The 27,995-nt window shown below is 32.4% G+C and overlaps 1 long non-coding RNA gene across 1 annotated transcript in view; it reads left to right on the forward strand.

The window, feature by feature from the left end:
• The window catches only part of LOC147908421 (uncharacterized), a 39,852-nt gene extending 11,888 nt beyond the window's left edge, over nucleotides 1-27,964 (forward strand). The window contains exon 2 of the long non-coding RNA XR_015546405.1: nucleotides 26,438-27,964. This is a non-coding gene — a long non-coding RNA (uncharacterized LOC147908421). The remainder of the gene's footprint in view (nucleotides 1-26,437) is intronic.
• Nucleotides 27,965-27,995: the final 31 nt, after the last annotated feature.

The raw sequence follows: 27,995 nt of genomic DNA on the forward strand, positions 1-27,995 counted from the left end.
CACTTTGACGCTTAGTTTCTGGATCATATTGAAAGCATCATGTTTCATCACCCGTAACAATTGATTTTAGGAAGTTTGGATTATTTTCTGCGGCTGCAACGATGTCTCTGGAATAATTGATTCTCGCTGATTTTTGATCGCTTCTTAATGTGTGTGGAACAAACTTCGCACAAATCTTCGTTTTACCCAAATCTTCATGTAATATGGTTCGAATCGTTTCTGTACTGATATTTAAAGCCTCCTCCATCATTTTTAGTGATGCATTGCGATCGTTTGCAACAAAATCACGTACTTTTTCGAGTGTTCGAACCAAAATTGGCCATCCTGATTTTTTGTCATCTTCAAGGGTCTCTGCCTTCCAAAAAACGCTTATGCCATTCAAAAACAGCTGTACGACCTAGACATTGACTGCCGTAAACTTGTTGCATCGATCGGAATGTTTCTGATGCACTTTTACCAAGTTTTGCGTTAAATTTAATCACTGCTCTTTGTTCCATATTAAAATTTCTACCTCGACCAAAATCTTGTTTAACATGAATTCTCATATCTTCGTTATATGTCAACCAAAATGAATAAAACTTTGACAGATGATAGCAAAATGTTCAATCTTTAAAATGCATGTTTGAACGCACAGATGTCGCCACTGGTTGCTGAGATGTGGTTCGTGTCCGGGAATATATTTGTCGCTTTGTGTATATATTAGAATCATTTATCTTGTAATCAACTATTTATAACATCTCTGATCGTGAGATACACACGCGAGCGCACATTATCACACACATATTCCTATCATGCTTATTATCTTTTTGTATGTTATTATTAATAATGGTATTTGCATAAATATGTTTCTATAATTTTGTAATGTTTGAGAATATAAAGAATATAAATTATTTAATTATAAAATTATTAAAAATTATAAAAAAAGTTTTTTTTACTTGTTATTGCTATACAAGTGAAAATTGCAATTTTTTACTTAATTAGTTTTTTGTCTATTTAAAGTCTGCGGTAAAAAATATTTTTTTCATTTATAATAACATTTCATATATCAAAACATCACTATACAAAATTATGTAAAAATTTACATAATTATGTGTAATTTATTATAAAATTAAATGTGTGACATATTCCGTATACATATATAAATCTTTAGAATATGTATTATTATATAATATTTCAAAAAGTATTTGAATGAACAAAATTATTGTTCTAGAATTTTTTGCAGAATGATTCTTGCAGAATCTAACGCGTTCAAAATATAAAATAACAAGTCAATAAGACTAACTTAATCTTTTTCATTTCTGTAGTCACTTTCAAAGCAAATTTGTAATATATATTTTACATATATATATTTTATGTAACATTTAATTTTTCATTTAAAAATTATAATTCTTAATAATCTACAAATTGATATTATTATACTTTTTATCAGGCATAATAGTGCTGTTCTTTTTGTAAATGTATAATTGCAGATAAAATGTTGTGTGGTGAATTATTCACAAATAATTTCCTGTCTTTAAAGTTTGGAGATCTGTTCTAATTTAAAACATTACAATTTTTGTAGCAAAATCGAAATATCCGTTTTTGTAATATTTATGTTGTAATATGCAATATTGTTTGTATTTGTAATATTAATTTCAAAAATATATGACAAATGAATATTTGGCCATCTTTCTCAATATAGGTATGCTCTTCAATGTCTACTAATAACACGTTTGCTGGTACAATATTCATCGCGGAATGACGTGTCTTTTGAGTGATCTTATCTCTTTTAAAATATAACAGATAAAAAATTTTTTATACATAATTATGCATAAACGGTTGTACACAATTTATAACCGTTACAAACAAACTACGTATAAATTAGTCATGTATAACTGTTTAAATATAATTATGTACAAACATTTTTTAGCTGATATATTTTTAAAGAGATAAGATCACTGAAAGACATGTCATTCCGCGATGGATATATTATACCAACAAACATGTTACTGAGTCGTTGAAAGTCGTGTCTATAATGAGGAAGATATTAGGAATGATACATCCATTTGTCATTTTGAAATTAATATTACAATTACAAACAATATTGCATATTACAATATAAATGTTACAAAAACAAATGTCTGGAAATTGTTATAGAAATTAAATCTTTACAAGTTTTAGATTAGAACAGTTTGAAGTTTAACGAGAAATTACTTGTGAATAATAATCTGTTCACATTTTACCTTGCAATTTACATTTACAAAACAAATAAAAAAAACAGTGCTATTATGTATTATAAAAAATATAATATAAATTTGTAGATCATTAATAATAGTTGAGTATAAAAATTAAATATTTAATGCATATATGTATATATATATATATATATATATACATTACAAATTTTGCTCCGAATGCTTCAAACGATTATAAAAAAACTCATAAAAAAGTTATTTTTATGACGACTTGTTATTTTATATTTTAAATGTGTTAGATTCCACATTATTCTACATGAAATTCTAGAATAAAAACTTTTTTCAGCATTCAAATACTTTCTGAAACATATTATATGACATATTCCAAAGATCTTTTGCGCTGAACACAATGTTGTTGATAGAATTTGTATAGTTTATCAAGATTTTGTGTGGGAATAAAATGAACAAAAAATAACATTTTTTTGTAATTTTAACATTTTTTATAGCAAACAATATTAATGAAATGAGCTGAAAAGTATTTTAACACAAACATTTATAAAGTAGAAGCAAATTATTTTTAATCAAAGTGAGTTTGGTGTTCAATAATATTCATATATACAAGTGATTATACAAATACAATTATACAAATACAATTTTTTACAATAAAATAAAAAGTTATTTTGAAATTATGTCTACGGAAACAATTATAACTTAATGAAAATAAATGATATGTTCGTATCCTAAAATTTATTTGAAAACTCTTGAATTACTTTTAGACCCGATAAACTTTATTTAAAAATAAGATTGTTTTGCTGTAAAAGATATTGAAAACAATAAAAAATTCCATTTTTTACCCATTTCATCTCAATTTACCCAAAATTCTGATTACACAAATTTTACCAATAGCATTGTGTTTACCAAGAAAAAATTTTCGGGATATGTACATTGTACTTCGGAGAAAAAGAAAAGTAACTTTTTATCGGACAGTGTAATAACCATATGCAAACAACTAATAATGATAAACAATAAACGTGCAAGATAACAAACTCAATAGCACTATTTCTTTAGAACTAAATAAATTTTTTGCACTAAAGGAAACTTTTATAAATTAATAATTTCTTAATTATTTCATAATAATTTCTTAATTAATTACAATTAAAATCGGACATTAAAGGACTATTTTATTTTTGCCTTTTCTTTTATTTATCTCTGCATTTATTTTTAATATATGAAGTACTTTTCTTTACAATATATATATATATATATATATATATATATATATATATATATATAATGGCTGCCAAAGTTAATAAATAATTTTATTGTATTGCCGAAATAAAGAACAAATAAAGGTCTAAAGCCGGATCTTCTTCGAAGAAAGTTCTGGTGCAATAAGTTGAAATAAAACAAACTTTACTTATTTCACTCCAATTTATTGTACCAGTGTACCATATAATTACTTCAAGAACGAATAGGCCTGTATAAAAGTACTTAATATATTCCTGTATTTAAAACATTGTGTTCTCAAGTTAAATATAATAAGAATTTTATTAATTTATAATATAAACTGAAGAACACAAATTGACAAAAAACGATAACAAAATTATATTTGCTGGTTTGAAACTTTTAACCATTGTATATCGTAAATACCAGTGAACGAATTTATTTGCACACACAAAATTTTGATTGTCACGACTTGTCTCTGAAATATTTAAATCCTTCACTTGCTCTTCTATTGTCTGATAATGAACACTAAAGAGGTCTTCCACATCTATGAGTACCATATTCATATTCTTAAACTCTGGATCGTTCGACGTATCCAGTGATTGATAATCGGTAACTTTATATTTGTCATCTATCCATTTAAATATTTTTCCAGAAATATTTGCAGGATAATCAGATACTCTCTTGACACCAACTTTAAGATTTTCTATGTCCAGAAACTTATTCACATGCTTCGTGACATTTTCGGTCTAAAATATTCAATATATCTTTTAAGTTCTTTAATAAATTTTCTTTGATTTTTTGCTGATATGAACTTCTTAAGAGTCGATAGACTAGAACTCTAGATTTAAAATAAATTTTACAATGGGCCTAAATTAAATTTTATATACCTAGAGCTCTATGACAGGATAGTATTTTTATAATAATAACAATAGTAGTATAATAGTAATAATAGTAACAATAGTAATAATAATTATGTATATATATATATATATATATATATATATCTAATAATTAATACATATATTAATATAATATATTATATATTATATTATAATATAATTATGTATTTTTATTATGCTTAAAGTTATAATTATAATAATTATTACAAGAACTGGATGACAAGAGAGACTATTTAATGAACTCTGTCGAAGATAGATTTCTTTATGCTGAAATTATAATTAAAGTATTAAGAAAGTTACTGTAATTACAATATTCATAATCAGGAAAGTCATCTAAAACCGCATTCACAGCATATTTTTTTAAAAGAGTAACGAAAAAATTTATACTCTAATATCTTACTTAATCTGCACTATAGTTGAGGTGCAAATTATTTTTTATGTTTTATTAAAAATTAAACTGCAAAACCGATTCTGTACTCGCCTTTGTAACTTCATAAACAAAAAACTGAAAAAGTCTCAAGACGCAATGTTATTTCTAAGAAATAAAATAATAATATGAAGACATAAACCCGTATTAAATTAAAGAATGCATAAATTAAGCATTTGTACATATTATATATAAATAAACTAATTACAATTAAAAAACATCGATTTACATACTTGATGGTTTCATTTTCTTGAATAAAGTATGTATGTATGAATACATAAATTTGAAATGATCGCATTTCGAGTCAAAATAGATGAGAGTTTGCGATACTTTATAAATCTAGTGACATTAAAATTGCCCGTACACTACCGCCAATATCCATTTTTGGTTTGGGAACTATTTGACTACATACATTTTCTGATCTGTCGATAAAATCGAAAGTGAATGAGGTTCGTGTCTGTAATACATCCACAGAATAGAAACGTACCGACTATTCTACATACGGAGAAAAGAGAAGATTCTCTTATAGAGAATAAATTTTTTTCGTTAACTATACCCGCAGAATATCTTGTTGATCAAATATGTCTTTCTGTTAATTATAGATGCATTCTATTTATATGGCTTTTAGCGACACGTTCAACTTGAGTTGAAACTGATAATTTTGATAAAATATTTTACATATTGAAATTATGTGCACAATATAATGCTCTTTGTAAAGTGAAGATAAGTAGAGAGGGGCTCGTTGGCATAAGAGACAAATTGGCATTGCGTTCTATTTATAAATTTATAATAAAGGAAATAATAGAAAAATTACTGCAAAATATTTCTTTTACAACATAGATACTTCTTCCTAAGTTTCATTTAAATCAAATAAGTATTACAATAGAAAAAATTCTGATTCAAGAGCAGGCAAGAAAATTTTTAAGCATTTCATAATTTGGTATTAATGTTCTTCAGCTTAAAAAAGCAAATCTAATAAGTGATGTATTATTAGTTAAAAGAAAAGTTTTTTGTAGTAAACAATACGTTATTTTGAGTAACAATGGTAATTTATTATAATAAGATGATCATGTGTGTAGGGTACGTTGGCTCATAAGAAAAGATTAGGATAACTCGCTATACCGCACATGTGAACATTCAGTTATAATTTAACTCTGACAAAATTTATATTTAATATTTCTATTAGGTTTTGATGAAAATGCATCAAAATAACAGCGAGAATTTAGTTGCGCACCTAATATATCAAAAGAAGATAAAATTGAAATAATATATTATTACTTATTTTTCTATAACAACATTTTGCTATTTAATCATTACAAAATAACTGTTAAAGATACAATTTTTATTAAGAAGTATGTATCTACTATCTCATTTTTATTCCTATTACTTTTCTATTACGTTTTTGATAATTTAATGTAGGATTTATCGTAGAGGCAATTTATTATTGTGATATTATATGTATCAATTTACTCCACATATCGGGGCAATTAATTGCAATGCAGCATGACCACATTTTATTGCAAAGAAACTATACAGTGTATAGAGTCATTAATGATATAAAAATATAGAGAAAGGTTCTCTCTATATTGATATATATTAATTATAATAATATATTAATTATAATAATTCATTGTTTAAAAAAATTTAATGCCGAAATTGTGAAAACTGTGCTAACTCGGTCGACCCTACAATTATTCTAATAAATATAATTTAGTAGTGTGAACATAAAACGTTAAATTTAATTTTATTATTATTTTTTATTTTTTATTCTTAATCAATATAATAAAATTCAGGAAAGGACTAATGAGAATCAAACACAAATGTAAGAGCGAATATTTAGGAGATGCAGATAATAATCAGATATGGTATTATGAAACATTCAACAAAATAAATAAAGATGATTATTAATATGATTATTATCTAATTATCTATTAATATGATTATTATCTGATTATCTTTACTCACTTTGGAGTCATTCTCAGCGAATATAGCAGCAAAAAATCTTCCATCGAGAGCAAGTCACTTGCAAATTGGTAGAGATAAAGCAATCAATACGCTAAATAAATTTAAATCTATCATTATAATCACTTAGTCAAAATTTAAAACACGAAATAATAAATCGAAGTGATTCATCTAGTACGTTTTATTACATATTGTAGATGATTACTTGTGACGGAATTTACATAGTGAAGAGAATCCGAACCAAGGATCGAAATTTTTGTAAGTTAAAAAAAAATATATATATTAGGTGTTGGAATTAATTCGTAGCGTTTTACAAGTGATGGGAAGTACTTTCATTAATGTATTTTTTAATGCTCATGTGAAATAAATAACATTCTTTCATTAAAAAACGCTACGAATTAATTCCAATACCTAATATATAATATATATATGTATATATATATATATATATAATGTGTATATATATATATATATATATATAATATGTATGTGTTCGAGATCGGTAATTCGAAAAAAAAAGGTAAGAATTCTTTCGGTCGACCGACAGTAATTGTTATTGAACGCACGCACAAGGCGAGCTCGTGATCTCATCTCGAGCCTGACATTAAGCCTCGTCAAAGTCAGAGATTCATTGTTCTTTAGTCTTTTCAAAACAATTCGGTACACGCAAACAGGCACCGGCAACGGAACATCGAAAGTTCTAGAAAAATTCGATTCGCGCACGCGAGCGCCGCGCTCCGACGAATACGTCACGTGCTGTCACCAATCCCGCGTACGGATTTTCTGTCGCGCATGACTGTTACGTTGAACGTCGCTAGAAAAGAATCGAAAGCGCCAATCAATTTTGTACAACCAATGCCACATGATAATTACGATTGTGGCAAAATTTAATTGGATTTCTCCCAAGAAGAAAGCCCGGACCGGAAGCAATAAATGCTTCGATCTCGCCGGTCCTCAGGGCAGATTGGGCAGATTGCTTAAATAGTTTACACCGCTTATACCGTTTACACCGCTTAGAGTTCTTAGACTTCTTAGAGTTCTTACTTCTAAAAGTTCTTCGAGTTCTTAAAATCACAGTCTCGCCACTATACCGCTTCGTAAAATCGCCGTGCTAACCGCTTAGTGAAGCCGCTATAAACGAATCTTTCCGAGAAAATCGCCGAGATTTTCCATCACCGCGATTCCAAATACAATTTTGGAAAAGGTGACCGCATTTGATATTTTGTTAATCTAATATTTAATTAATTATATTTTTTGACTCTGTAACTGATTATATTAAAGAAAATTCTTTTGTTAAATTAAAAGAAACGCAGTTCTCTTTACTGTCGTGCATCATATCAACCTTGTGCCGTTCTCTCACTCGAATCTTTCCGCGCGGTGCATTCTCGCACATTTTCTGGTCCTTCGAGCCGGATTTGAACTAGCGAGAAAGACAGTAAGACAAACGCCGCATCACTTTAAAAATTTCACGTCAGCGCTCTCGCTCTGGTTCGCTCTCGCACAGTATGTATATATTAGGTGTTGGAATTAATTCGTAGCGTTTTACAAGTGATGGGAAGTACTTTCATTAATGTATTTTTTAATGCTCATGTGAAATAAATAACATTCTTTCATTAAAAAACGCTACGAATTAATTCCAATACCTAATATATATATATATATGTGTAAATATATATATATAATATATATATATATATATACAGATTAAGATGACACAATTAAAGTATATACATATCAACTTTCTGTGTTAATTATGAGATCCAAAAATACCGTAAAATTCAATCTTACAATTACTTATTGTAAAATTGTGGTAAAATGGTAATTTATTAATAATTTTGATAAAATTTGTTTCTTATAATTTTATGCACAAATAGTATTTAGTTCTGTATGTAGTAAATAGACTGCATTTTCGTTCTTATATAAAATTTTAAAATTAGGTATATTTATTTCTTCTTTTTCTATCATTTAATTAATTAATTATTTAATTTATTTAAAATTTAAAATTTAATAACTATAAAATTAAAATCATATGATAAAATTATTTTTAATATCTTATGATTTTTCAAATTACATGATCTTTTTCAATATGGTATAATTTAATCGGAACAAAGCTCAGTTGTTAATTAATATAAATATAATTAATATATTTTTATTTGATATATGTGATTATATTTTTAAACAATAAGATAGGAAACAAGACCGTTTATGTTAAATAACATTACTTTAAATCCGAAGCGCCACTACGGTCTAAGTATTAAGATGTTGAACTAATATATATATTTTTCAAACGAATGAATTAATTTCAGAAATGATAATTACGTGTCGATATAGTTGTCGACATTAACGCAATTGATCTGAAATGTTAATAATCCCCCCAAAATTCCCTAAATTAATCTTAAAAAACTGTAATAAACTTATTGCGAAAAAATATTGCCTCGGCCGGGAGTCGAACCCGGATCTCTTGCATTCCGTGCGAGCGTCCTGAGCCTTTAGACTACCGAGACCTTAGCAATAATTCTTCGCAATAACCGATATGTATCGAGAGTAACGCATTATTTCAGCACGCGTTTATAAACAATAAGATAGGAAACAAGACCGTTTATGTTAAATAACATTACTTTAAATCCGAAGCGCCACTAAGTATTAAGATGTTGAACTAATATATATATTTTTCAAACGAATGAATTAATTTCAGAAATGATAATTACGTGTCGATATGGTTGTCGACATTAACGCAATTGATCTGAAATGTTAATAATCCTCCCAAAATTCCCCAAATTAATTTTAAAAAAACTGTAATTTTTGAGGGGATTATTAACATTTCAGATCAATTGCGTTAATGTCGACAACCATATCGACACGTAATTATCATTTCTGAAATTAATTCATTCGTTTGAAAAATATATATATTAGTTCAATATCTTAATACTTAGACCGTAGTGGCGCTTCGGATTTAAAGTAATGTTATATTATTTTTGTTTTTACTCTCTAATAAAAACCTGAAAGTCGCTAAAATTTAAAATAGCAAGCAAATAAAAATATTATAATAAATTTATAAGGTATGAAAAATATAATATAAGATTATGTACTTGTCACACTTTTTGTTTTCAAAATTAAAAAAATTATTTAAAGTTTTTCTACTTACTATGTAGACTATAAGTTTAGAAGGTATGAAAAATATAATTAACTTCTTAAGGACTACTGTATCTGTCACTTTTTGTTTTAAAAATTTTAATAAAAAATTTATTTGAAGTTTCTCTAGTTATTATGTACCTATATAGTTTCTTAATTATTCTATCAATATGTAATTATGTATAATAGTATCGAAATGAAAATTTAAATTAAATAAAGTATTTTTCAACTTTTTAATTTAATGACTAAATACTTTTAAATCAAATTACTTTAGCTTTATAATTTTTTAAATTATCGTTTTACTAGCCTCCATAAATTAATGACTAATTTATCGTAAATTACCGAGTAAATTATTGTAAAAAATTATTTTCATCTCTAGTGTTAACTCATATTACAATAGTTAAAAATGTTTGAACATTTATTTCATCGCTTTCTTATCTTTAATAAATGTTCTCTTATTATAATAATGCAGGCCAATAACACCACTGTCTTAATGACGATAAAACTTTAATATTATATGATAAATGAAAAGCAGAATTCGAATGTATTTTGTCAAAATTTTATTTTTTTAGTTAGACACGACAGTGTTCAAAAATGTACAGAAGACTCATAATAGCTACTCTGAAATGTTCAGGAAGCATTTTTTCGTTTATATGCTGAAAAACATAGACATTTTGAAGAGCGAATTATGTTTTTTAACTTATAGAGACGAAAATGCATTTGTCTAAAATTTTTAACAATTGTTTAGCAATTTTATTCAATATTTCACATCTTACTGGTTGGCATATTATTTTTCGTAAAGTGCATATTTTTCTTGTATGCGGAGTTTCTTTCTTTCTCATTTTTTTGAAAATTACAAAAGACAAAATTTGAAATCCTGCTCCTCAAATATAGATATAATGATTATTTATTCAAATCGAAATTGTTAAATAAATAAATTCAAATTTTGTATAAATAATTTGTTTATCTTTTATGATCACTTTCACACACACACACACACACACACACACACACACACACACACACACACACACACATACTTTTTTATAATAAAATACATGCATGTATGAGATTGTATTTAATATTGTAAATTTTGATTTTTATCGATTTAAATAATATATTTGTTAAAATGCTTCATATTCTTTTAACATTGTTATAGCAAATACATGAATTTAATTAAAAATATATGAATACAAAGATTCGAGGTAAGTCAAATAGGTATGTATATATAGCGGAATTAATGATTAAAATTTCTTAAATAAACTGAAAAACAGGAAATTATTAAATTTTTAACATATAATAAATTGTTCAGTATAAAAATAATTTAAAAAAATCTATCAATATTGCTAATTCCTTCTTCCGAAGACAAGAATTTAATTTTGACATTTTATGGCGGCAAGAATACAATAGAATTAATAGGAAAATAATTAACCTGCGTAGGAAACATATTTCTAGAGAATTATCTAATATTACGAATACAACATTATAATTACAACATTATACAACGATCGGATTGTGAGATGAATGGTGATACCTCTAATGCACCCTTGATTACAAAAAACGTTTTTAATAAAATGATATCAAATAAAACGTATTCGGTTTACAATATATTAAGATCGATCCTGGCAGCTTCAATACAAAATTTGATATCTCAAATACCAACGAGAAATGGCTCATTAATCTGAATAAGGTTGACATTCCTATTGAGAAATCGTTTTAACGATACGCTATCGCTGACCACAGATGGCGTTTCTACCACCGGGATGTTCATCTTTTGTATGCATAATAAAAACAATAACAGTTCGAGTCTTCCCTGCGTCGCGATCCCTTCTCAACAGGTTATGGGCCCAGGCAACGATTCGCAATAAGTGTTCGTATTAAAGTGAAAAAGTGAGTGAGATTCTCAGTGATCAAGTGCATCAAAGAAAACGACACTCACAATGAATGTGTCCGCTGTGAGCCGTATTGAAACGCTCAATAAAGACAATTACGACACCTGGAAAATGCAGATGCAAGCAATATTGGTGAAGAACAACGCATGGAAATATGTGAATGGAACCGACGTGAAAACGGAACTAGTTGCCGGCGACGATGGGATATCTGCCCAAGCTCGTGCAGAATGGGACGACAACGATAATAAGGCAATGTCAGATCTCATCCTTTCAATTCACCCGAGCGAATTGAAGCAGATCAAAGGCTGCACATCATCTCGAGAAATTTGGCTGAGATTGGAAGGGATATATCAATCCAAGGGTCCTGCCCGAAAAGCAACGCTGCTGAAACGTCTCGCATTACAAAAAATGGCGGACGGGGAAGACGTGCGCGAACATATTCGTACATTCTTCGACGCAGTGGATAAACTGACCGAAATGGAAGTGATCATAAATCCCGATCTGCTCGCGATTTTATTATTATACAGTCTACCGTCGCAATATGAAAACTTCCGATGTGCCATCGAGTCGCGCGATGAATTACCTACACCGGAAGCACTACGAATTAAAATAATTGAAGAGAGCGACGCCCGAAAAAAGGACAACGTTCTTGTGCAAAATGCTATGGCGATCAAGCCTTACGCAAATAAAAATTGGAAGAACAAAAAGAAGGACATCGAAAAACGAGGACAAAGAAAAATCTAAACTTAAATGCGACAGTTGCGGAAAAATTGGGCACAAGGCGGCCGACTGCTGGTATCGAGACAAACAATTAGCCAAAACGGCCGAAGATATAGGATTCTTTACGACACTCGCGACGAAGCCGCTCGAAACGGACGAAGCGCACGAGGCGCGCCGAAGACTCGCGAAGATAACCGAAGGCGAAGTTTCCCGAGCGATCGCCGAAGACGGAGAATGCAGATCGCAGCGAGCGGGGCCACTCGACGACAGTATCCGAAGTTTCCCGAAGGACGCCGAAGGCGCGACTGTAGCGAACCGCAGCGAGAATAATAAGTCGACGCACGCGTTAACCAATTCGCAATGAACTATGGTGCCTCGACAGCGGCTGCACGTCGCACATATGCAAAGACGCCCATGAATTCACTGAGATGAGGGCGTGCGAAATCGGACAACTCAACTTAGCGAGCAATGCCTCTACAAAAATCAATGCGAAAGGAGTCGTGAATATTGTAGCGAATTCAGACGGACGTGAAACAAACGTGGTGCTAAGCGACACACTCCACGTCCCCGACTTGCGCACAAATTTGCTTTCAGTCGGTAAAATAACCGAAAAGGGATATAGTGTAACATTTAACAGAAACTCCGCATCTATAATAGACGAAGACGGAAATACGAAATTCGTCGCAAAACGTATCGACGGACTTTATTATCTCGAGGGAAATACGCGATCGGAGTGTAGACTGACTTTACACCGCAAGATTCAAACCGGAATATCAACGGATTCTGAGATTGTGAAATGGCATCGGCGCCTAGGACATCTGAATCTGAAAGACTTAGTGAAGTGCGATCGCGAGAATAGAGTGCGAGGACTGCGCTTGGATAAATTCCATGGACCGCTCGAATGTGAAATCTGCACCCGAGCAAAAATGACTAGGATTCCTTTCCCGAAGAACTTAAATAGAAGAACAGAATTGTTGGAGATCATTTATTCAGACGTTTGCGGACCCATGCGCGTGGAAACGAACGGCGGGGTCCGGTATTTCGTGACCTTCATAGACGACAATTCGAAGTGGTGTCACGTGAGGATGATCAAAAGGAAGAGCGACGTATTCAATTGCTTCGTAGAATTCAAGGCCTTCGCATAAAATTCTACCGGAAAGAAGATAAAATATCTTCAAACGGATAACGGTCTGGAATACGTGAATACGGAGTTCAATGAATTTCTGAAAGCGAACGGAATTCAGCGGCGACTCACTGCACCCTACAACCCGGAACAGAATGGAACAGCGGAAAGGAAAAATCGCACATTAGTGGAGATGGCGAGGTGCCTTCTGACACAATCTGGATTAGCCACATCATTTTGGGGCGAGGCCATCAACACAGCAAACTATTTGCGAAATCGGTGCCCCACAAGTAGTCTGAAGGGGAGGACACCGTACGAAAAATGGAGAGGACGCACACCGAACGTCAGCCATCTCAGAGACTTCGGATGCGAAGTCTATGTCCTGGATAGGACACCTGGCAAGGGGAAGCTCGAACCTCGATCTACGAGAGGAGTATTCATCGGCTACTCTGATACGTCAAGAGCCTACAGAGTCTGGCTACCGGAAGAAAAGAAAGTCGTGATATCAAGAGATGTCAAATTCATGGAGAATAACGCAAAAAATTCTACCTACATTGAATCTATGCCGGAAACGTTCAGTGAGAAGCAGGCCGACAATCCAATAGACGGATCACATGAAATGGACATCGAGCTAACGCCCCCACCAATAGTTAACGAAACCGTAGAGGTTTCGAACGAAGACGAGACAGAGAAAAACTTCGAGGACAGGCAATCGACGGCGAATGAGCGGGACGTCGTTGCACAGAGAGACTCGCAGGCAAAAAGGGGCCGAGGCAGGCCTACCATAGTACGCACTGGACTGAGGGGAAGACCACTCAAAAGGTATCATGAAGCTCGCACCGCCAGCGAAGAAATGGAACACGCCTTCTCCGTGGAGATCCCCATACGTCAGGCCATGGATTGTTCTGATGCGGATGAATGGATCCGCGCCATGGCAGAAGAAGTGATCTCTATCGTCAAAAATAACACGTGGGAACTTGAACAAAGACCGACAAACCGCGACGTGATTGGAAGCAGATTCGTCTTAAGAAATAAGTACGACGCGAACGGAGTCATTGAACGACGCAAAGCTCGGTTGGTCGCAAAAGGTTTCTCCCAAAAGCCAGGAGTGGACTTTCACGAAACATTTGCACCAGTAGCGCGTTTGAATTCGATTCGTGCTCTAACCGCGGTGGCGGCGAAACATCAGATGTCGATGCATCAGATAGATGTGACGACAGCCTATTTGAATGGAGACCTTGACGAAGAAATCTTCATGGAGCTACCGGAATTTCTTGAAGAAATCATGCAGCAAGTGGTTCAATCTGGCATGACATCAAGAAGAATCAAAGATAAGGTCAAGAAGATGCTAGACCAGATCAGGACTGGCGACATGGTATGTCGCCTAAAAAAATCCCTTTACAGACTGCGCCAAGCTGCACGAAGCTGGAACAATAAAATTAGTAAAGCCATCAAGGAATACGGAGGCATTCCTGCTGACGCCGATCCTTGTATATTCCGAGTAAATCGAGGAGGAATCATACTTTTAATTGCCGTATATGTCGACGACATCATGATCGTCTCCGACAGCATCAAGGAGATCCGTAACTTCAAACAATTTTTGGCTCAGAAGTTCGATATCAAGGATCAAGGTGAGATTGGATACTGCATAGGACTGGAGTTCAATCGAGACAACGGAGGTATATCGATTCGCCAAAAAGGTTACATCTTAGACATCCTAAAAAAATTCGGGATGGCCGACTCGAAATCTGTGTCAACGCCTATGGACATTGGAGTTAAACTGACTCACCCTGAGGGCGCCATGGAGAAGAAATATGCCAAGTTGCCCTACCGTGAACTGGTGGGTGCTTTGATGTATTTGGCCACTGCAACGAGGCCCGATATTGCACATGCCGTGAGTTTCCTGAGCCAGTTCCTAACCAACTACAGACAAGAACACTGGACCGCTGCAAAACGTGTTTTACGTTACTTGAGAGGGACACCGGACATCGGGATTACCTACGGATGTGGCGAAAACTCAATCATCGGTTTCTCAGATTCTGACTGGGGAAACTGCCTCACAGACAGACGGTCGTACACCGGATATATATTCATGTACAACGGAGGTGCTGTATCCTGGGAGTCGAGGAAGCAAAGGACAGTGGCTTTATCTTCGACAGAAGCCGAATATATGGCTCTCACCGAAGCCTCTAAAGAAGCCATTCATCTAAAAGGACTGCTGAAATTTCTCAATTCAGAGGACACCCCAGAGGTCATCGTTTTCAGTGACAATCAAGGAGCGCTGAAACTAGCCGAGAATCCAGTCTTCCACGCTAGGACAAAACATATCGACATACGACACCATTTTGTTCATGAAGCTATAAATAACGGATCCTTTCAGCTGCGTCACGTCTCAACGGAAGAAATGGCTGCAGACGTCCTAACGAAAGGATTATCGAGACCTAAGCACGGTAAGTGCCGGAGTTTGATTGGTCTCGGAGAAACATGAGTAATAGTTCTCCTTTAGTTCGATCGCGTATCGAGGGGAAGTATTGAGAAATCGTTTTAACGATACGCTATCGCTGACCACAGATGGCGTTTCTACCACCGGGATGTTCATCTTTTGTATGCATAATAAAAACAATAACAGTTCGAGTCTTCCCTGCGTCGCGATCCCTTCTCAACAATTCCAAATAAAGCTAAAATAGTTTTACAATTGGGTCAACATTTTAATTTATATAATAAATTAACCAATAAAGAACGAATTACACGTGAGTTCATTAAACACGTCGAACTTAATTTGTTTAAAACTGACGAGAAAATTTGTAAATCGGTCAGAAATGAGACATTCCACATCCTCAAGTCAATTAATAATTGTGATACGAAATCGGCTGAAAACAAAATTATACAGGAAGGTGTAAGAGAGGTTAAACGATTCATCTCAGAGAATCCTGAGATTTTAATCACGAAAGCGGACAAAGGAAACACCACGGTAATCATGAATAGTGAAAATTATCGGGAGAAAATGTATGAAATTCTTAATGATCAGACGACATATAAGGTAATAGATAAAGATCCTACTAATAAAATAAATTTAGAAATTAGAAACTTATTAAGAAATTGGAAAAACAAGGGGAACATTGACCCAAGCATATACAAAAAATTATATGTATCTGATAGCGAACTTCTGAGATCTTACGGACTGCCAAAAATTCATAAAGAAGGTCATCCACTAAGATTAATTGTTAATTGCATTAACAGCGCCTTTTATCCACTGGCGACCTTCTTAAAAGAAATTATCGATAATAGTAATAATAATAATTTTAGTTATGTAAAAAATAGTTATGATTTGGTTGACAAACTTAATGGAAAGGTAATCGAAAGAAATTTTAATATCATATCATTTGACGTGATCTCCATGTACACTAACGTTCCTACGGATTTAGTATTAAAAAGCATTGAATGTAGATGGAACTGGATTGAAAATAAGACTTCGATTCCTTTATATGAGTTTGTTAAAGCAGTTATGATCATAATTAACTCCACGTTTTTCAGATTTAATAAAAAAATATTTAAGCAGATTTTTGGCATGCCAATGGCTCTCCTCTATCGCCTATACTAGCGAATATAGTCTTACAAGATTTAGAACAAGAAATTTTCACTACAAATAATATCATCTCTCCGTTTTATTTGCGATATGTCGATGACATTGTGTAGCTGTACATGAGGAAAGGGTTGAAGAGGTTCTAGATTCATTTAATTCATACCACGACAGACTTTGATTTTGGCGATGAAAACGGTATTAATTTTTTGGACGTTAAATTAATGATTCAAGAAGGAAGCATCATCTTTGATATGTATAAAAAACCTACCAATTCAGGGAGATATTTAAATTATTTTTCGAATCATCCATTAGCACATAAAAAAGGAGTAATCATTGGGCAGCTTGATAGAATTTTAATGTTGTTCCATCCTAAATTCCATCCATGAAAAGAACATTTCGGAATTAATTCACACTCTTCTCAATAATGGTTATCCTCTCAAATTCGTATTTTCGACGATTAATAATAGAATAAAAACTTTGGAAAATAGAACTAATCCAGAAAAAAATCGCGAAGTAAATAATAATGAATATGATTCCAACAAGAAAAAATTTTTCGCGATATCATACTTAAGCAAGGTTTCTGAAAAATTCAAAAAAATTGCATTTATTCACAGTTTTAATATAGCTTATAAACCGATGAATAAATTAAATACAATTATAAAAACAGGAAAAGATCCCTTGCTTAAGTATGACCATTGTGGGATAGTTTATAAAATTAATTGTTTGAATTGCGAATCGTCGTATGTTGGCCAAACTAAGAGAAAATTAAAAATTCGTATTAAAGAACACAAGACTGATATTAAGAAATCTACTTCTGAGATATCAATTGTTTCACGTCACCGTGTGAATGAAATGCATGAGTTTGATTGGGATAACATTAAAATTTTAGATACAAAACAATCATTGATGAAACAAAGAATTTCAGAAAAACCAAATAAGTGGGATCAATAAACAAAGTGATACTGAAGGTTTGCCTGATGTTTATCTTCCTCTTCTAAAGAAAGATCTCTCTCGCACTTAATAAATAATTCTAGAGCTTTCTAAACTTTTTGACTCATGGATATAAATAGCGGAAAAATATGTGATACGATCAATAACAACACATAGTGTCACGAGAAACTATCTGTGCAATGATTATACTTGAAATTCATCAATTTATTTTGCTGTAAAACAGGTAATGTTTCTTATGTCTTTACTCCGTTTTAAAAGATATTAATAATAAAATAAATTATTGTAAATTAGAATCTGGAAATTCTCGTTCTACACTTTTCACTATATGACTTCTGATGTTCTAATATTATTATACGAAGCAGCGTTGCATTGATGCAAACACGATTTTTACAATTATAACACACGGTTGAATTTTATTCCAACTTGATGTAACTCTGCGTCTTAAGAATATTATTAATTTTACTGAAGATGGCCAGATTGTGGTCGAAACGTTTAATGTTTTTATTGTAATTCGTAATGCAAGAATAATTAAATATCACTAACTACATCTTGTGCTGTGGTTCTTTATGCTCTTTCTTTTCATATTTTTATAAAAATAATTCTTTAAAATACTACTATTCTCGGATTTGAATCATCTCGAGCGATTAGTACCCGAAACATTTTTGTTACTATATATATAAAAAAGTACCCTAAACATATAAAAAATTATAATAACACATGTATTTTATTATTAAATATAAATATCTCTTCGTAACTTCTATTCCACAAGAAAATTGTGCTATCCATTTATTTTTTATAAAAGATGATTTTTAGCAATGTGTTATGTTTGAGATTATAAAAACCATTATGCGGCGTCGCATGTATGATGGAAAGCTAAAATTCTTAATTCGCATAAGAAATGATCGTTAAATTTTGTATATAAAATGAATCTTCAAAATTCCCTTCTAGCACGATTACGACCTTTACCGGTTTTATCATTTTGTTATTTCAAGTAGAAAAAACTTATTTTATGACACACACGCCGCTGACAACAGTAATAGCTGATCGAACTTTCTAGAAAATGCGAGAGCGCGCGCGCGCTTGCATCTCACTCGTATTCGCGGTGTACAGTTATATACAGGGTGTTCAAAAAGTCCCGGACCGGGTGAATAACTTGAAAAAAAAAATTTTTTTGAAAAAACGCCGAAACACGTGAAACGATTTTTCAAAAAATTTATCTTTTGAGAGGGGTTGCGACATTGGGGGCGGGGGGTCGTAACCCCTCTCAAAAGATAAGTTTTTTGAAAAATCGTTTCACGTGTTCCGGTGATTATCGAAACACTAAATTTTTTTAATGTTTCTGTGTCAAAAATCTTCAAAATTGAAATTTCCCCCCAAAAGTGAACATAGCGCCCTCTATGTGTAGTGTTTTGGATTCGCCTCGAAAAGACCTTTCAAATGAGCCCCCACTTAACCTATGTTGCTATTTAATATTTTCGACCCCCCTCGTGCCCCACGTGTCCCATTGGGGGCGGGGGGTCGCAACCCCTCTCAAAAGATAGATTTTTTGAAAAATCGTTTCACGTGTTTCGGCGTTTTTTCAAAAAAAATTTTTTTTTCAAGTTATTCACCCGGTCCGGGACTTTTTGAACATCCTGTATGTTAAAATATATATTTTCTTACACGCGAATTTTAAATTAAAGATATGATAAAAATGATAACTCTAATTAATATCCTGCCAAATAATCACTATTGTAATAAGCGGTCTAAAAAATTTGGAATTCACACTCTCCTGTAAATAAACTATTGGAATTTTACGGATAGTTTAACTATTCTTTGCGGATAGATATTATGAATTTTACGTGACATCAGTATTAAGTTCGCTTTCCATTAAAAAGATTATTCTTCTTTGTATTGGATGCTAACCAGCGTATCACAAGGTAAAGGTAAATTTGTTAAATTTTATTATATAAATTTTAATAAGTTTTATAATCGCAAATTATCAATTAAAAGTAAATACAATTTATTTATTGTTAATATTTCATTCCATTTATCGACATTACAGTAATGATTGGTTTGATAAAATTTATGTTACCATACATATATTTTCAACGCTTTCATATAATCTCGCATTTTTAATTTTTTGATTATGGTACTATGTAATAATATCATTTTTATTGTATTTTAAAACGGCATTTATAATTGTATCTTCTTAAATATACTAGAATTAGTCGTTAATTGAATAAATTTTTCTTGTTAACTGTACTCACAGAATATCTTATTGATCAAATATGTCTTTTTGTTAATTATTGTGGCATTTCGTTCCATGCATGATGTATTATTTTTCGGTGTTGTTCATCGAAATGTAAACAAGGATAAATGGATAATTTGAGCACTCATAATCTATGAAGTACTTACAAAGAATTGTAATATGTAGACAACACAGAGAAATTCAAATTAATGTTATTGCTATAACTTTCAAATTTCTATGCATTTTTCTCAAAATTATATTGATGGAAAGAGGAGGTTTTTTTCAGTATGATACATACTATTTTGTTCCAATTCACTACAGGAAACAATACGACGACATAAAACAATATAGCATATTTGACCGATTTGCATCGACTGACACAATAATTGCACTACTAGAGTGCGCTGAGATTAAAATAATTAATTGTAATCATAAATATATCTCAGCATAAGTTTTCATACCAAACTGAAAAATATTAAACAAATCCTTATAATGTAATAAATAATATAATACTTATAATATAGTTCTACTTCTAGTTGTAAAATCTCGACTCTTGTCATAACAACCGGAATTTCTGATTGTTATGCCGAGATTTTGATTTAAATAAAATGTATTTAATTATATATGCGCGAGCGTCTTGTTTATATCAAACTATAATTAAACAAAATTTTTCATGCATTACTGCGAGAATAGAAGGTCTGTTACATACTTCTGTCCTAAGAATTATTGTAGCGGACAAAACTGCAGAATACATTTGAAAGAAAGTACACTATCATTATACTTAATGAAAATAGATTTGTTAACCCTTCCGCTCAGAAAGCGGTCCACCATTAGAATATCACCATTGATCGGGACCTCACCAAAAGTATATACGTGGATAGCCTTGGACGTTTAAAATTATGTTTTACGCCTGAACAATGCCTTGACACGTTTTTAAAAAACAAATAACTATTCCCAAAACAAAATAATTATAATTTCTTCGTAAACCGTTTCTTAATTACCCCCTTTATGCCAGTGGCATTATAGACATCAATATACTATCACTACTAATTATGTTTAAATATATATTATTTGACAAAAAATGATTACGTTTGGCTGTATATTGCTGTACAAGATGATTTGCCGTAACTCTTATTGTAAGGGACATTATAAAATAATTTGTTCGCGAATAGCCAGCATTCGTCTATACGGATCGCTTCGTGAATGCCAAACATAGCCGACGTTAGGAGCGAAAAAGTTAAATTCAAAAGAATTAATTGTCAAGAAAATCTAGAATATGTTTTATTTTATATGTACGTATTTATTCTATTATATATGTATATATAAAGTGGAGTAATTCTATTCTTAGAATGTTTTCGCTGTTTTTAGAGATATGATATGATATATTTATTAAAGTTGTGTAGCATCAAGAGGTACAATATACTACTAACGGTTTATCTATGGATGCAGGCGCTTCGAAGATTTCAAAATCATCTCCATTTTTTATAATGGAATACAATGCATCTTTAATAAATATATTATTATATATTTAAAAACAGCGGAAATATTCTGAGGGGATAGAGTTACTGTCCCTCTCTACACATACACACACACACACACACATACGCGCGCGCGCGCGCGCATGCACGCACGCACGCACGCACGCACACATATGTGTGTGTATATATGTACGTTTATTACTTTTATATTTTTATTTAAAATAGTACATATACCCAGCAGATAAAACTGTATCCAAAGCAGAAATGTCCCAAGCCAAATTTTACCTCTGTCTGTTTTATTTGCAATATAAACTGTAAAACCTAATTGAAATAAATAATTTAATAAGCATTAAATATATACTACCATTCTTGAGACTATATACTTGATATATACTGCCATTCTCGGATACTTGTATAAATTTTAATTTCAAATAGATGAGTAAATTTTAAACATTGTTTTAAAACATCAATTATGATACTTTATCGCAGATATCTAAAAGCAACCCTATATTTACTGACATTTTGTTATTTTTAATTTCAATATGTGTCAAAATCAACTCATTTATTAGTTTCAAAGTAAAATATTCATATTAATGTATACTTTGTAAATAATAAATTGAATTTGAATCAAAATTTATTGCTTCAACATTGAAACAAAAAGGGTCGTTTTTGCTTCGACGTTGAATAATACAGTAAAAAAAATTGTACAGAAGTCTATAAAAAAGCAAATTAAAGGTAAAGGTTTATTCTTTCAAAAAGCTGTAAACTTCATTTGTGTCCAATTTTTAATTGGTGCCGTGAAACTTCGCAAATTTCATAAAAAATTTTCAGAATTTATGCATCTTTATTTATGTTTGTGTAACTTTATGAAATATTAGTAGTACTATTTTTTGAAGTATCGATCTGAAAAGTAGAGATTTCAAGCTTTAAAATACTTTTTTAAAAATTTCGATGATTTTTCACTGAGTTGCTATTCAAAAATATTAAAATTTTGTGAAAAAAACTTAGTGGCCAGATTTTTTTATATGTGAGTGTATACAATCTATAGTAAAATTGATAGTAAACATAATAATGAAAGTATGATGTTATAATAATGAAATATGTATTAATGGTATGAAATAATTTTAAAAATTCGCTTTTGTTCAATATAAAATAAAAAATAATTGTTAAAACTTTTTTTAGCTTAACCTTTATGGCGTTAGAATGTGTGTAAAAGTATTTTAAAATATATAAAAGAATAATACAATTATTATGTAATGTCCTAATTTTGTACATAATCATTTGATGAAATTTATGTAGGTGTCCGAATTTTGAGTGCTAGTAAAATTACACATAAAACTTTGTTGTAATTATTTACCTGTTCACGTAAGTCTTCATCGAGATTATAATTGGACAATTTGTAAAGAATTGCTACTGTCTCATTTATCTGAAATTATATTAATTAAAATGAAAATTTGTAAAACTGTAAACTTTGCATTAATTTCACCATTTCAAACAAAATTTTGACATGTGTAATTTCATTGTTGCTTGTGTTATTATTCTAATTATAAAATAATTATTAATGCTTTTAATCTACTATGTTATTATTCTAATTATAAATAATTATTAATGCTTTTAATCTACTGTAACTATACTTTATAGTAAACAGTTTGACATATATAGTTTAATGTGAAAAATAAAATGCTATTTCAAATGAAATTAATATGGAAAGTAATCTTAAATGTAATATGACGTTCAATCAATTGATACATTAATATACAGAACGTTACAGCATTACAAAAGTACTCGCGAACAAAAAAGTACCCGGTCTGATGAAGGACGAAAATAACGGTGTGATAATGACCGAATTCGTTGGTCTCAGAGCGAAGATGTACGCGGTGAGGGTGGACAGCAAGAGAGAATTAAAAAAGCGAAAGACATAAAGAGTAACGTCGTAGCGCAAATGATAATGTTCGACGATTACACGCGGTGTTTGACGAAGAGATCGAATGACTCGTCGTCAATATACGATCTAAACTGCACGATGTATACACGATATCCGAATAAAAAATCGCTCTCAATCCATATGATGACAAAAAATACGTCGTACCGGACTCAACGGAGACGTTACCTCCATCTAAAAATTGGACACAAATGGGGGCATTGGCGGATACCTTTGTAATATATGTGCGTGCGTGCGTGCGTGCGTGCGTGCGTGCGTGCGTGCGTGCGTACGTGCGTGTGTGTGTGTGTGTGTGTGTGTGTGTGTGTGTGTCAACATTTATATTATTACTATTATGTTTTTTACATTTTTTTATATTTTCATACAGTATATATATATATATATATATATATATATATATATATATATTAGGTGTAGTAAAAAGAAATCCATTATTTTTCCGATGGCTTTAGAAATCTGTATCTCGTCTACACGTGATACAGATTACTAAAGCCATCTATTGGAAAAATAATGGATTTCTTTTTACATCACTTAATATTAAATATTATCCTTTATGTATGTTATCTTAATTTGTACTTCGTGTATGTTTTTTCTACATTTTTAAATATTTTCATACAATGTATATGTTACTATTATGTACTATTATCATTATAATTTACACGTGATGCATTTTTTTACATATATTGTATTTAAGTATTACTATTATATTTTATGTAGTACCATTTATTATGTATTACTATTATTTTCATTTCATGTATCGTACATTTATATACGTATTTTATATCTGTATACTGAAAAACGAAGATGAATGGGAAGTAATAAAAAATATACGTTTATATACTTATATTGATATATTTTTTATATATAGAAATAAAATATATGAATCAAAATTTTATCAAATAACATTGTTTTTGTATCCATGAATTGTGTGATTCATCGAATCTCCGTGATAATCCTCGAGTAAATAGGTTACAGAATTGGTACGCTGCACCTTAACGATTGTAAACACCTCGGTGGTCCAATTTGGTGTGTAACTCTTCTCAAAAGTCTTGTACTTGCTCACGCGTACCGAATCGCCTATTTTGAATTTTGCAGGACCCGCGATCTTTATCGCGTTGTACCGTGTCTAAGAGTCTTTCGGCGATCGCGGGAGTTACTTCGGCGGGTCGCATGCAGATGGTGCGATACTTGTGCGCGTTATAATCTGAGGCAGTTAGTCGACCCACTTGTAATTGCCGTTGAGCGTAAACATCTTCCACATGTCGTTCTTGTGCGTGCGATTGAACCGCTCGACCACTGACACTTTCAACGTCAAATACGTGGAATAGTGATTAACATCGTGCTTTTTCAAGATTTTCTGCACATCGGCGTTGTAAAATTCTTTCCCCATATCCGTTTGTAAATTTTTCGGACATCTACTCTCTCGAACGATCTCAGCGATAGCGTTAGTCTCGCTTCCATTCTTGCTCTTGAGTGGTACGGCCCACGCGTATTTGCTCAACACATCGGTGAGTATGTAGTGGTGACCTCTATTGAAACCTGAGTACGGGCGCATCTCAAGGACATCAGCCTGCTACAGATCGTCGTATCCTCGACGCCTTCGCGGAAAATTTCTTCTCGCAGGAGCGTGCAATTCTTCGACGAGTCTCTCGGAGCTAATTTTCTCTTTCTTTTTCTCAGATTTCTTTTTCATGATTAGACGCGTAATATACTAGGTACAAAATAATATATTGTTTCTCGCTGATGTTACTCGACCGAATCGTTTCATGGATACACGATTTAATTTATAATAAGACCAGCTCCGCGAAGTTCCTCGATAATCGATAGCATCTCGTTGTCGTGAGCGTTGTTGCCTGCTCGGTGCGAAGCGTCGAGCAATCGTAGACGATCCACCAGCTCGTTGGAATCATCCCAGTGTTCGTAATCGATCACGTTGTCGTTCAATGTCATTGCATGAGGTAATCCCTTTCTAGATTTCTTCTTCTGTTTCTTGGGTGTGATCGACATCAACGGTACGATGTTTGTACTTGTATCTCCTGTTACTCAATAATCGACCCTGCGAATGGTACTCGTGTTTGTGTGCGTTCGTCACCAACAGCATGCTCTTGTACTTGTGCATATCGTTTTCCGTGTAGAGGGCATCGTCGGGAATTCTTTTGAAGATTAACTCGTAAAGACCAGATGTACCGGTGTATCATACGTCAATAATTATGTTGTCAGCGTCATCCACGTCAAAACGTTTATTGCCAAACATCAGCCCATCTTTGTGTAAGTAAACGCCGTACACGTGATCTATATCGCTCTCTTTATCTTGTATTCCCCTCGACGTACTTTTGCTCAGCGGACCCAAGCCAGCTCGTAACACCTCTCGACCTTCCGACGTTTGCAGCTGATTTTGAACCTCGCTAGCGAGTCTTCCGTCGATTCGAAAACGTTCTCCAACGACTCTATCGTCGGTATGATTTTGGCACGCGGTGTGGAGGTTATCGGCTGTGCACGATCGTGCGATCGATCATTGGATTTATGCAGAGTCGTGGAATGCTCGAATGTCTCTTTGATTCTTCTCCTCCTTCTCTTGTTCCTCTTCCTCCTTTCTCTCACGTTTAGAGGCAGATGTTGCATCTTCGTCGCGCGACTCTCTCTTTGTCGTGCGCATGCTGAGGCTGTCGATGAAAAGTCGCAGCGGCTTGATAAGAGGTTTAAGGGGATGCTGGAGTGTCCTGTTTTATCATTAAATATTAAAAACATCTTTCTCGTAACTGTGTTTATGGACTGAAAAATCCTTCTCCACGATTAAAGTATCTACAACAACGCAATTCGCCAGCTACATTTGAATACGAAAAACGAAAGAAAATTAAACACTTACAGTTTTGTTATCGGCTTCTGTAGTCAACACATCACAATATGTGTTGCATATAAGAGTTTCAGATCTTGCACGTTCATAAAAAGTAGCTGGCGAATTGTGGAAAACCTAAACGAACAATCCTATGCATTTAGAAACGCGGTAGGAGTTTTAGTATAAAAAAAAGGTGTATCCGAAAATTTCGTTTGTATATTACAAGATGAAATTGACGTGAAGCCATCATCTGTCAAAGTTTCATTTGGTTGACACATACCATAAAGGTTCATGTTAAACAAGATTTTGATCGAGGTAGAAATTTTAATATGGAACAAAGAGCAGTGATTAAATTTAACGCAAAACTTGGTAAAAGTGCATCAAAAACATTCCGATCGATGCAACAAGTTTACGGCAGTCGATGTCTAGATCGTACAGCTGTTTTTGAGTGGCATAAGCGTTTTTTGGAAGGCAGAGAGACCCTTGAAGATGACAAAAGTCAGGACGGCCAATTTCGGTTCGAACACTCGAAATGATCGAAAAAGTACGTGATTTTGTTGCAAACGATCGCAATGCATCACTAAAAATGATGGAGGAGGCTTTAAATATCAGTAGAGAAACGATTCGAACCATATTACATGAATTTGATTTGGGTAAAACGAAGGTTTGTGCGAAGTTTGTTCCACACACATTAAGAAGCGATCAAAAATCAGCGAGAATCAATTATTCTAGAGACATCGTTGCAGCCGCAGAAAATAATCCAAATTTCTTAAAATCAATTGTTACGGGTGATGAAACATGGTGTTTTCAATATGATCCAGAAACTAAGCGTTAAAGTGCGGAATGGAAGTAAAAAAATTCACCACAAGCAAAAAAAGTACGAAAAGTTCCATCAAAAATCAAAACAATGCTCATCACATTCTTTGATAGCAAAGGTATTATCCACAAAGAGTTTGTTCCAACTGGTCAAACAATTACTGGTGCATATTATCTCGAAGGTTTAAAGCGATTGATGGGCAGAATTCATCGTATTCGTCCCGAATATCGTGATCCAGAAGATTGGTCTTTGTTGCATAATAATGCACCGAGTCACACTTCATTGATTGTCCGTCAATGTTTGGCTCGAAATCGTGTCTCAATGTTAAACCATCCACCGTATTCACCTGATTTGGCCCCCTGCGACTTCTCATTATTCCCAAAATTGAAATTGAAATTGAAAGGACGCTTTTTTGATGACATTCCGACCATCCAATCAGTTTCTACACAGGCACTAGAGGCAATTCCGCAAACTGAGCTAGAACATGCATTTGAATCACTATTGAATCGCTGTAACAAGTGTATTGAAGCCAGAGGAGAATATTTTGAATAATAAAACCAAAAAATATGCATATTGTTGTTTCAATTATGATTTTCAGACCC

The sequence above is a fragment of the Acromyrmex echinatior genome, chromosome 10, assembly GCF_024713525.1.
Source record: "Acromyrmex echinatior isolate Ae372 chromosome 10, ASM2471352v2, whole genome shotgun sequence".
Lineage (NCBI taxonomy): Eukaryota > Metazoa > Arthropoda > Insecta > Hymenoptera > Formicidae > Acromyrmex > Acromyrmex echinatior.